Genomic DNA, 12,562 nt, shown 5'->3' with positions numbered 1-12,562 from the left:
ATCTCTCCCTTCTCTTTTTCTGCTGAGAATTTTTATTTTTTTTTTTTTTTTACATATGCTTATTCATACTCTTATAATGCTAATTTGATTCATTACTCTTTTTCCTGTTCTCAGATGATGGTTGCTAACAGTTCTGAATTAGGCTGCTGTGTTTGCTATCTGACCTCGGCCGCCTGGCTTGACTTTCTAGTTACCCCAACTTGTTGGCTGCGTTTGTAGCCTATCTCATTGACATTTGTTTTAAGTGCCTCCATTTTACCTGTTTGCTGTGAATGCACTATTCACCTGATTGGTTTTTGTCCTTTTTTCTTTTATCAAGGTGTACCTTCTCAGTGTATAATGCCTTACATCCCTCACTATCTGATTATTGTTGCCTGACTGAATATGTCATGAATCCAGCTCATATTTATCCATGCCTTTAACCTTTACTTCTCTCAATGTCAAGGGTCTAAACAATTGCATTAAAAAACGCAAAATTATTTCTTATTTACAGGACGTTAATTCGGACATTGTTTTTTTACAGGAAACGCATCTTTCAGAATCTGATTCCCACAAACTTACCCTGAAAGGTTATTCACCACCATTATGCTCACCTGCACTCAATGGGAAAAATGGAGTCATAACTTTCATACGTCAAAACCCAGCCATTTCCATTGATTTTAGCTCTCATGACATGAATGGTCGTTGGGTTAGTACTCTGCTTACCATCTCGCAACAACCAGTTCGCATCATTAATATATATGCTCCTAACACGGACCAACCAGATTTCTTTACCAATTTGGCTACCCACATCCTTCAAAGCCCTAATACTCCTATTATTTTAGGGGGGGACTTTAATCTCATCCTAGATGTAGATAAGGATAGGAAGTCCCATGCAACATATAAAAAGACCCGATCCTGGTTCACTCTACATGATATCATTTCACAGTTACAACTCATTGATCCGTGGAGACTCCACCATCCTGATGCTGACCGTTATACCTTTTTCTCTGCTCCCCACTCCACCTATTCTCGCATTGACTACTTTCTTGCTAGTTCCTCCCTGGTTGACCATCTCTCCTCCTCTACCATTGGAGATATTGCCATTTCGGACCACGCTGCCATCTCCTTGACTTGCAATCATTTTTCTCTCTCGCCCAAATCCAGACAATGGAGATTCAATTCCTCTCTACTTATGGAACCTGACTTTGTCACCACTGTCAATGATGCCATAAATGAATTCTTTGTCTTCAATTCACCTGACCAAACCTCTTGGCCTAATACATGGGACACCTTTAAGGCTTACATACGGGGAGTCATCATCCAATATTCCTCTCATCTCCACTCTGTCAGGAAAAAACGAATCAAAGATCTGGAACAACGTATTCACGTTGCAGAATCTACATATACATCTGATTTATCTAATATCACTGCCCTAACGGATCTCCGAAAACTTCGTTTCGAATATAATTCCTTACTCAGTACTGCAGCAGCTAGATCAGTATTTGTTCAAGCATCTACATATCACGCGGAAAATAACAAGACCGGCCATTTGCTTGCGAATCTTCTAAATAAATCTTCTAACCAAACTTCTATCCCTTCGATCAAAGACCCCTCCGGTGCTCTTCTTACTGGGACATCTGCTGTATCGTCTCAGTTTCTCTCATTTTACCAAACACTATATTCTTCTGACTCCTCTTATTCGGCTACCTCTACGGACTCTTTTCTAGCATTGCAACATCCGACGGTCTCCTTATCTGACTTACCTCTTCTTGATAAAACATTCACAGCACAGGAACTCTTGGAAGCAATTACTTCTCTAGCTCCCAAGAAATCCCCAGGACCGGATGGACTGACTGCCGAATTCTATAAAGCTTTTCATCAGACATTATTACCCCACATGCTTGCTTTCTTTCACCATCTCTGTGCTCAAGGGACTGCTACGGGCTCCTTCACTGAAGCCACGCTGATTGTTTTCCCGAAACCGGGAAAGGACCCACAGGACATTAAGAACTACCGTCCTATCTCCCTCATCAATGTCGATGCCAAGATTTTTGCCAAAATCCTGGCCTCTCGTATGCAATCTGTTCTTTCCTATTTAATTAGTCCGGACCAATCCGGATTCTTACACAATCGCTACTCATCTAATAACACTCGTTTATTTTCTCATATTCTTCACCATACAGACTCCAATCCAGATAGACTTCTGATTATGGCATTAGATGCTGAAAAAGCCTTCGACCGTGTTGAATGGCCCTTCCTTTTTCACACGCTTTCATGGTTCGGCTTTCCCGAAACATTCATTCGCATGATCAAAACCCTATACTCCCACCCTCAAACCAAAATTTTGATTAATGGACATTTAACTTCTTCCTTTTCGCCTTCGAGGGGTACCAGACAGGGATGCCCACTTTCACCTCTCCTTTTTAATCTCGTACTTGAACCTCTTCTTATTGCCATCCGGAATGATTCTTCTATTAAGGGATTCCATCATGACTCTTTCTCTGTTAAACTTTCTGCTTATGCAGATGATATCCTACTCTATGTCACGCCGGAATCTTTGCCCTCGGTCCTATCCCAAATCCACCGCTACTCCGCTATCTCCGGTTACAAGCTAAATATTTCTAAGTCTGAAATTATGCCACTAAACTGTATTGACGTGCAGACAGTGGTCACAGGACAGGGATTTCTTTGGTCTCCCCAAAAAATAAAATATCTCGGAATCTTCTTTGGTCCTTCCCTAGACTCCACTATACAATTTAATACCGAACATCTTATTTCAACCACCCTCACCTGTACTCGCAAGTGGTCTCCGCTCAATCTGACATGGTTTGGTCGTCTTTCTACTATTAAGATGATGATCGTTCCTAAAATCAATTATGTTCTCAGCATGCTCCCCATACTCCTTCCTCATGCTGTTTACGCCCGCATTGAGAAACTCCTTGTGGACTTTCTCTGGCAGGGAAAACAACCTAGAATTGCGCTTAAAAAATTGAAATCTCCCCGTGAATGGGGAGGTGTTAATTTTCCCTGCTTTAGAGGTTATCACATGGCCTTCTTGATGACTCAGGGCTCTCTTTGGCAAGATTCTAATCCGATCTCAGTCAATCCTAATTGGTTGCAACTCGAAATGACTTTGACGGATCCATCTTCTCTTAAGCATGCCCCTTGTATGTCTCTCACTGCTTCTATTAAAGCTAACCCCATTATCAAGAGTACATGGTCAGCGATTTGTTATGTGGACTCCATCTCTTCTCATAAATGGGCAGAATCTTCGTTAGCTCCCGTCTGGAATAATCCTCGTATCACAATCAATAAGGAGATGGTGGCGTGGAAGAGGTGGCAACAACAGGGGATTTGGTATGTTCATCATCTCCTCCAGAATGACCACTGGCTTTCCTTTTCCGATCTTATGGTCAAATTCCACATTCCTCAATCTCAATACTTTCTCTGGATACAACTTCATCATAGTCTCAAATCTGCCTTTCCATCTCCTATCTCCCTTGCTGTTCCTCCTGACTTACCTAACTTATTTCTTTCCTATCCTACCATGAAAGGTCAGACATCTAAATGGTATAAATATATCCAATCTCACACCACCACACCTCCCCATGATACCATAGCGAAATGGAATGTTTCATTACACACTCCATTCACTGAACATTCGTGGCTACTCATGTGGCCCAAACTTCTGAAGTCACTTCGTTCAGCCTCACACATACAAACAGCGATATTCTTATACCACAGGGCCTTTTGGACCCCGGATAAGTCAGCCAAAATAAATCGGTCTTATGATGGTTGTTGCTGGACCTGTAAATCCCCTGATGGCTCTTTACTCCATATGCTTTACACATGTACACATGTCTCATCTTTTTGGTCTAATGTGTGGTCTACAATTGCCCGCATCTTTCATATCACCGATACTTTTTCCTTTGACTTATTGTTTAATGGCTCTTCGATCCTATCCTCCCCTTTATCCATCACTCATGAACGCCTGTTAATTATACTTTTATTCACTGCTCTTTCCACCATCCTGCACAATTGGAAGGATACCACTAAACTACATGTCAATATATGGTGGAACTCGATATGTCTCCTTGTGAAATATGAATGTCATTTTGCTGAACGCAATAACTCCATGATCTCTTATACAAAAACTTGGTCCCCTCTGCTTGAATATTGCAAATCAGTCTCATGAATACTGAATATTGTTACTCAGATTCTTGACTTTAATATTCATTTCTCTATTATATGTTTTTGCCTCACCCTTAGTCTTCTGAATTCAGGCACTTATCAGAATTAACCATGTTCTAATACATTTTATATATATATATATCATATTCTTTTATTTTAGATTGGACATGTCCTTCTGATTTTTCTGGTACATTATTTGAGCATTTCACCTACTGTTTTTGTTTTTGTTTTCTTTAATACCCCTTTCTTGAACTAATGTCATCACATCTTTATTTTGTTATGCATTTAATAATCTGTGATCATTATTCCTTTGTGGATGCACTTCACACTTGTTAATGATATTGTTATAATGTGCTCCTTGTTGGAGCACTCACATTGTTGGCTTTGTATTTTTACTCTACTTATAAAATCAATAAAACACTTTGAACAAAAAAAAAAAAAAGGCTTAAAAAATGCTACAACATTGGTTGCCCCTGACTTCTGTATTCTGTAATCTTTTCTCTCACATTCCATTGGTTGGAGGGGGGAGGGGGGAATGGAAAGTTTTTCCAATTGTTGACTTTTGTGATATTCTCTTTGTGATTTATTTCATTTTATATGACAGCTAGGTTTCTGTGCTGTATTATTGGATTGTATTTTCTTGGAAAATTTAATAAACATGATTGGAAAAAAAAATGCCAGAACACATTTATATATACAATACTACTTAAAATATTAGTTCATGGAAATAAAAAACAAAAAGCCTTAATTTTTTTCCTAAAAGATTAAATAGATATTGAAGTAATCTGGGGGCAGAGGTGGAATGGGACTAACTTAAGAACCAACAAAAAGCTTGAGGTTCACAGCTACTTTTTTGCTTCTATTTCAAAACATAATGAATATCAAGGATGAATCACATCAGATGCTACTAACATGTCATACAAAGATGGTATGGGGAGAGATAGGGGTTCGGGTTATCTGAAGGAGAGGAGGCATTTGGTGGCTCCTGGTGTTGTGAGTGTCATCTTGAACTTTTGAGTGCCCGGTAACATCATTTGAAATGGACCAACGCTAGAGATAAAACCAATCCACTTCCTACAGCTAGTGGAAAGAGAGGGGTTCAAGTTACCTGAAGGAGAGGAGGCACTTGGAGGCTTCTGGCGTTGTGTCATCCTGAACTTTTGAGTGCCCGGTGACGTCATTTGAAACGGGCCTAAGCCGGAGATAAAAACAAACTGCTTCCTGTGGCATGGCTGCAGGGTGTGGCCCCAGGGTGTGGCTAAAGGGGCATGCCCCAAGGGGCAATTGCAGGCCCCTTGTGAGCCTCTTTGGAACCCCGATGGAGTCTTGATTGAGGTTTGGGGATAAAATTTAGTTGAATTGTTAGCTCTATGACGGGAAAGCGCAAAGTGAAATCTAAGTTTTTGCCGACCAGTGCTCCTGCTACCTCAGGGTCTATTGAGAAACATCTAGTGCCAGTGACAAAACCTTGTCCTCCCTCCCTTCAAATGGAGAATGAATCAGGTGTGTCCATAAGTTCCGGGGAGAGGGTCCCCCAAGTTCCACCGTTAACCTCTCACTTCTCTCCTAGGGGATTTTCCCAAGTTGGTATTTCCCCAGTAGGAGAGAATAAGACTTTGCATCAACCTCTATTTATACCACCTACAATAGAATCTAAGACTCAACCAGTAGAATATCCTACTGAGATACCCTCTTTGGAGGTAGTACCTCAACAAATTTCACTTTTAGATGTATGAAAGGTGGTTAAGAGGACTGAAGCAATGTTACAGGGTCCAGTGCAAAAATTGTATAATTTTTCTGAGTGTGTCTAAAATAGATGATATGAATGCAAAATTTAATTATTTAGAAGTAACTATAAAAAGAACGGAATCTCAGATTGGTGTTACAACAAACTAGCTCTTCTGTGATTAAAGATAGTCTTTGATTACATAGGCAGCTCAAGTTAATGGAAAAATCATGTAAGAGCTTCTAATCTTCTAATTTTAAATTTTCTAGTGTATCCATTATTATCAGCAGAGATATTGTTGAGAAAGAATTTTAAAGAGGTTCTAACTTTGAGTAATGCTGAAGCTATTGTATTGACTAGATGTTTCTGTCTTCCAAAAAGGATAAGAGTTAGATTGGTAGGGTATGGCGTCAGATGGTCTTGAGGAACAAAGAAATCTTTTGGATAATTTGACTACTTTTTAAGAAACTTCTCAAGATGAGATATCAGAACGTGCTACCCTCCTGGTCACCTTCTCCTCTGAGGATGAAAAAAGTTTGGTTTTGAAAATTTATTTCCTGAAAAAAGATTTTGGCCAGAAATTACAAATGTTTCCAGGGCGATCCAGGCTAGGAGAAAACAGTTTCTTCATTATAGACGTGGAGGGGCTTAATCAAAAGAAACATCTTAGTCCGTTTTGGGGCTAAGTCGCTAGTCACCCAGAGTCGGCAGTGTCTAAAATCCATTCCCGAAAAATACGTCCAAAATATATATATATTTTTTTTTTTCCGAAAATCGTCTAAGTATACATCCAGCCATTTGGTCGGCCATACCGCTAAGTCGTCTATCTTTATATCCCATTCTTGTCCAAAAATTTGTCCAAGTCAAAAACACCTAGAACAAGACCTTTTGGACGTGGTAGGGGCCAGCAAAGTGATGGACTGGATACTCAGACATGGCAACACAATAGTGGGACCCTTTACAGGGCACAGCTGTGAACTTCACATAAAGGGTGCTATATACACATCTCACCACAACTCCCTTATAGGTCATGGTGAGCCCCCCCAAAACATCCCCAAAAACCTACTAGAACTACCTGTCTACAATCCCAGTAGCCCCAGCCTATTTAAGCCACCTCTGTACTGCTTTACTAAGCTTTCCTATGCCAGGTGCTGATGTTCTGGAGGCAGATATGTAAAGTTTTTATTACGATTGTTATGGCAATTGGGAGGCAGTAATCACTGGGAGAGTGTGTGGGGCACTGTACTTTGCGTTTTGCAGTGATTATCTGGTCACTTTGGATACCTTTTTGCCACTTAGACCTGGTTTTCAGTCGCCTAAGTTGCAATGTATAAGTTCCGTCTGGGCAGCCTCGTTAAACTTTTGGTTATACCTGTAGCACGACTAAGTCTAGGTCAGCCCATGTCCTGCCCTCACGACTCCTCCTAAAATGCCCCTTTTAGCTCTGGGAGTACAGCAGCACTGAAAAGGCCTAAGTCATTTTTAATACCTCTAAAACCCGACTTGTCTTACTGATCGTCCAAGTGCCTATTTAGGCCGGTTTTAGACATACTGTATTTCCGTTTCGATTATGAGCCCCTTTGACTAGGAGCTACTTTTTTTTTCTGAAATTTCCAGCAAGTGTATGTTTACCTGATCAGAGAGATTCCTGTTAGAAAAAGAGGTTACTAGTGAAAATCAAAGAGTGAAAAAAATGATTTTAATGAAAATCAGGTATATATTTCTTGTGATTATTTGAAAATGTATATATTTCTTTCCTTCTCTCTTCCATGATGTGAATTTCAATTTTGCTTTAGAATGTATGTTCATTTTTTGAAATAATAATTCAATAATAATAATTTTTAAAAAAACCAATATATGGTATGTCTGACCAAGATTCAGCCCTGCTTTAACCATTAAGCAAACTAAGCATGGGCTCGGGGCACCACAGAGTTTTTCCCCCTAACTATCATGTCCTTAACTCTTTCACTGCTATCTGCCACACCCATTATCCAACATGAATTTCAGTGTTTTTCTAATTATTGTAAATATTTATATTTTGTTTCATACAGTATTTATTGTTAATCTCTTGTTAGTTAAGCAATGGAAGGGTTGAGAGGCACCTTTGTTGGGTTGTGCTTAGGGCATCTGTTTGCCTTAATCTGGCCCTGCCAGAATTAGATGTGTTAGAAATAAGGGTCAGCTTGTTAATGACTCTAAACCATATGATTTTGTTGCTGACTGCTATTTGGTTGTCAGTGTTTGATACCCCACTATAGTGTTAAGTAGTTCAAATTGGTTATACGAGGGGACTGTGAAGCTATCTTGTTGGAGGTAGTACAGTATAATCATTCCAACATCTGGTTTATAGGACCCCAAGATGGAATCATTCTATACTGTTATTGTGAAGATCTTTATGGGGGTAATTCCTATAATTTGGGGGGGGGGGATTTTAATATGCATATTGACTGTTTTATGCACAATACCACTAGGGAGTTCGTACAGGCCATGCCAGCTTTAGGATTTTTCCAGTTGGTATCAGTCCCAAATTCATGTGCTACACCTAAATTTTACATCATACAATTTAATGTGATCCTGGGGTGGTGGTAATGGATTTGAAGACACACCGAATGGTCGTTTGTAGGGGCAGGGGCATATTTAGCATGGCCTGAAATTAAGATTCTGGAATTTCTCTTTCAATTGCAAGATGATTTAGATGTGAACATGAGTCTGTATGGCTCCCTCACATTTTCTGTGTAGGTCTCATATCCTTCCCTTTAAAAATGGGGTTACTAGTAGGGCCCTGCAGATGGTATCACAATTCTTATTAGGTTAGTGAGAAGTTTATGTTCCCAAATCCACCCATCCCTCTTTTTGAATTATTGGCAGTCACTGTTACCGTGAATACATGAACTGCAAACACATAGGTTCAAAGATAGCCTGACGGTTTCCATAAGAAAGGAAAGCCTCCCAGAGTCATTTTTTTCCTTCTGTTATATTGTTCTTGCTCTTTAACGACACCTCTTGATTAGCATGGTTTGTGCAGTTTTTCCTTGCTTGTATTGAAGTGTCCTTAACTGCACAAGTTCTATTGCTCTGTTTATCAGTCTTTTGTCACTACTAAGGGCTGCTTTTACTAAGGTGCGCTAACGTTTTTAGCGCACACAAGATATTACCGCGCGTTATGTGGCTAGAACTAACACCAACTCAATGCTGGCGTTAGTGTCTAGCGTGCGTGGCAAAGTAGCGCGCGCTATTCCGCACGTTAATGCCCTAACACAGCTTCGTAAAAGGAGCCCTAGGTTTCAGGTTTAGGTTTACTTAAAATTTGATTATATCGCTTCTAAGCGATGTTCACTTTAAAAAGGGGGACATTATTACTGTATAAAATAAGAATACATCTCAAATCATGCTAGGACCTACATGATACAACAGAGAAAAGGTTGAACTGCAATAGTTATAGGAGTCTAGGGAAGCACATAAAGGGTTGACAGGGGGAATCTCTGATGTCTCCTGAGCTGTATACTTCTTTAAAAAGAAGTACAGTGGTGCCTCACACAACGAACTTAATTCGTTCCAGGAGCAAGTTTGTTATGCGAAAAGTTCGTTATGTGAAACGCGTTAAGCGCAGTGACTAACGACTGCCTGCAGTGCCTGCGCGGAAGGATGCAATACATCGGCAGCGATCGTGGAAGCTCGGGCGACTTCGTTGTGTGAAACGAAGTTCGTTGTATGAATCATGACATGAAGTTCGTTGTGTGCAGCGTTCGCTGTGCGAGGCGTTCTTTATGCGAGGCACCACTGTATTATACATTTGATACTTAAGTGTGAAAAGCATCTTTAAATAAAAAAGACTTTAAGCTGCTTTTGTTCTTCTCTAAGATAAGAGGGTAAAGTATTCCATAGCTGCGGAGCATAAATTGTAAATATTTTGTTTCTTCGAGTATTAATAACTTTTAGTAATATATAAGATGTGGAGAGGCTTTTTTGAAAGAATGTCCCAAATCAGAGAATCCTAAACAGAAGTCCGTCTCCCATGTGTTTTCAAAAAGGTTAGAGCCTGTTCAAAAATACATGAGATGAACATTTATGTGCTGGAAATGTCTAGCATGAACATCCATTTTACCAACTGGAACAGCCAAATTTTTAACAGGGAAAATCAAGGAACATGGATATCTGTATATCAGCATTCATAGAAAATGGCCACACAGATCTCCATGCAGCCTAGTGGTTAGTACAATGGGGTATAAACCAAGGGACCCAGGTTCAAATGCCACTTTGGTTTTGTAAATGGAACAGAAAAACACCTAATGTATTGGATGGTACATCATCAAGAACGACACGGGGACAAATTTGTCCCTGTCTCTGCGGGATCTCAGTATCCCTGTCCTTGTCCCATCCCCACGAGTTCTGTCCCATTTCTCCAAGCTCTGCCTTAACTGCACAAGCCTCAAACACTTATGATTTTAAAATGTGCAGATGAGGACAGAGGCTGCAGGAAAGGGACAGAGACAGAGCTCATGGGGACAGGCCAAGGAAAGAGAGAACCCACGGGGATGGGGAAAATTTATCCCCGTGTCACTCTAATCATTTCAATAGCTTTCAAACTTGCAGGTGTCATATATTTAGGTACAGTAGGTATTCACAGTCTACTATGCTAACCACTAGGCAATCTCTCAGACCTGCTTACTGCTCTGTTAAAAATGCCCTTAATACCTGAAGCTGTCACTGAGGAGTATATGCACTAAACACGGTCGCTAAGATCGTGCAAGTTAGTCAATTTTTTGGCTGACTGTGGAACAGCGATTGATGTTCCAACAAGTTTTCATGCAAATGATTTGCACAGAGGTTCATCATAATCTCAGCTGACCAGTGCAGAGCCAGTTTGGGGATGCCCCATCTGTGCCCATAGAAAAAAAAGACCCCCCCCCCCAGGCAGACCTATTGGTAACAGTTTTTCCAATCCGATTCTGGCATGCAAAGTTAGGGCATCAGTCAGATGGCTGGTTTTAATACCCTCATTTGCATGCCAGAATTGGAGAATGAGCGATCGTACAGAAAGCCATGCGGTGAGCCGATTTGTGCATCGGGTCAGCAAATACGATCGGTCACTAAGCCATTCAAACTGGTTTAGCGATGATAAGAGACGTTAGTGCATCGAGCCCTGAGCCTGGCATCCTCTTCCCGTTTCACTTTCAAGGAAGACAGAGAGGGACAGCAACTACAGTGGGATTTTGGAGGTGTCATACTTTAATCCCTCCAGAGCCTGAAACAAGGATGTCCTTTTTAGACATGGATGTTTCAGGCCCTCCTTAGTCCTGCCCAGAACATACCCCCTTGCTATTTGGATATACTGTAGTGTTGGCTATTCTTATTCTGCCTTTGCAAAATCAGGATTTGGATATTTCAAAATACATACACATCCATTTGTCTTTTGAGACAATGAGCACCATTGTATTTAAACATATTTTTATGGTATGTATCATTTTAAAGTCTATATATGATAAGTTTTACAATATTTGAGAGTCTTTTTAACGAAAGAGGTGGCACCAATACTTTTAGTCATGTCATGCTGCAATCAGTTTGGTGTTTTATTAGTCTGGACATAGATGAACCAAAGTCTATGTGGGTCGTTTCTGCTCATCACCTCTGCATAGGTGCTCATCCAGCTATAAATATGTACATTATTCAACTTAGGTGAACATTTTATGAGTGCTAAGAGAGCAGGTAGTAGGAAAAAAAACATGAATGAAAGTCAATAGACCAAATGGAGTCTATGGCACTGCAAAAAGAATGAAATTGGCCTTATCAGCCATAATAATCTGTTTCTAGTAATACAGGCAAAGGCTAACTGACTCAGTTCTAACAATTACTAAACAGCACTATATTACTAAATGTGAAAATTTCCTTATGTGTGAGAGAATGGATTGTATATATATATATATATATATATACATATATATATAGTTAGTAGGATATTCACTATCAGTCTCCTCCAATGTTCTCACACTTCCAACTGTGTTATTCATAATTTCGGTGTATCAGACCCTCAGAGGTACCACCAAAGATACTCAAAACGATTTGTTTCTGGCTTGATGTACCCATTCCTCACTGGATCTTCTTTGATAAATCTTAAATTTTATCATAACCACATTTTAAATGTGTATCATAAACATGATAAATTTTAGTGGTCTAGTTCTCAAGGATTATCGTGCCGACATGTTTCACCCAACGGGTTTTTACAAGGCTAATATCCCTTAGTTTAGCTTTTAGTGGTTAGTCATAGCTAAATTAAGGGATATTAGCCTTGAAAAAACTCGTTGGATGAAACATGTCGGCACGATAATCCCTGAGAACTAGACCACTAAAATGTATCAAGCTAAGTACTTTAATAAGTTTATGGTATACATTTAAAATGTGGTTATGATATAATTTAAAATTTATCAAAGAAGACCCGGTGAGGAATGGGTATGTCAAGCCAGATACAATGAAATTGTTTTGAGTATCTTTGGTGGTACCTCTGAGGTTCATTTCTAACAATGTCATTCCAATCTATTTCCATACTCTAAGAAACACTATCCTTATCCACATAAAGTGTATACTTTTCACAACTATTTACAGAAAGTTAATTTATATGTGGTGGAATTCAGCCAAATATAGTGTGAAATTTATGGTATAGAAAAG

Source organism: Geotrypetes seraphini, chromosome 12 (genome assembly GCF_902459505.1).
Source record: "Geotrypetes seraphini chromosome 12, aGeoSer1.1, whole genome shotgun sequence".
NCBI lineage: Eukaryota > Metazoa > Chordata > Amphibia > Gymnophiona > Dermophiidae > Geotrypetes > Geotrypetes seraphini.
This window is presented reverse-complemented; position numbering follows the sequence as displayed.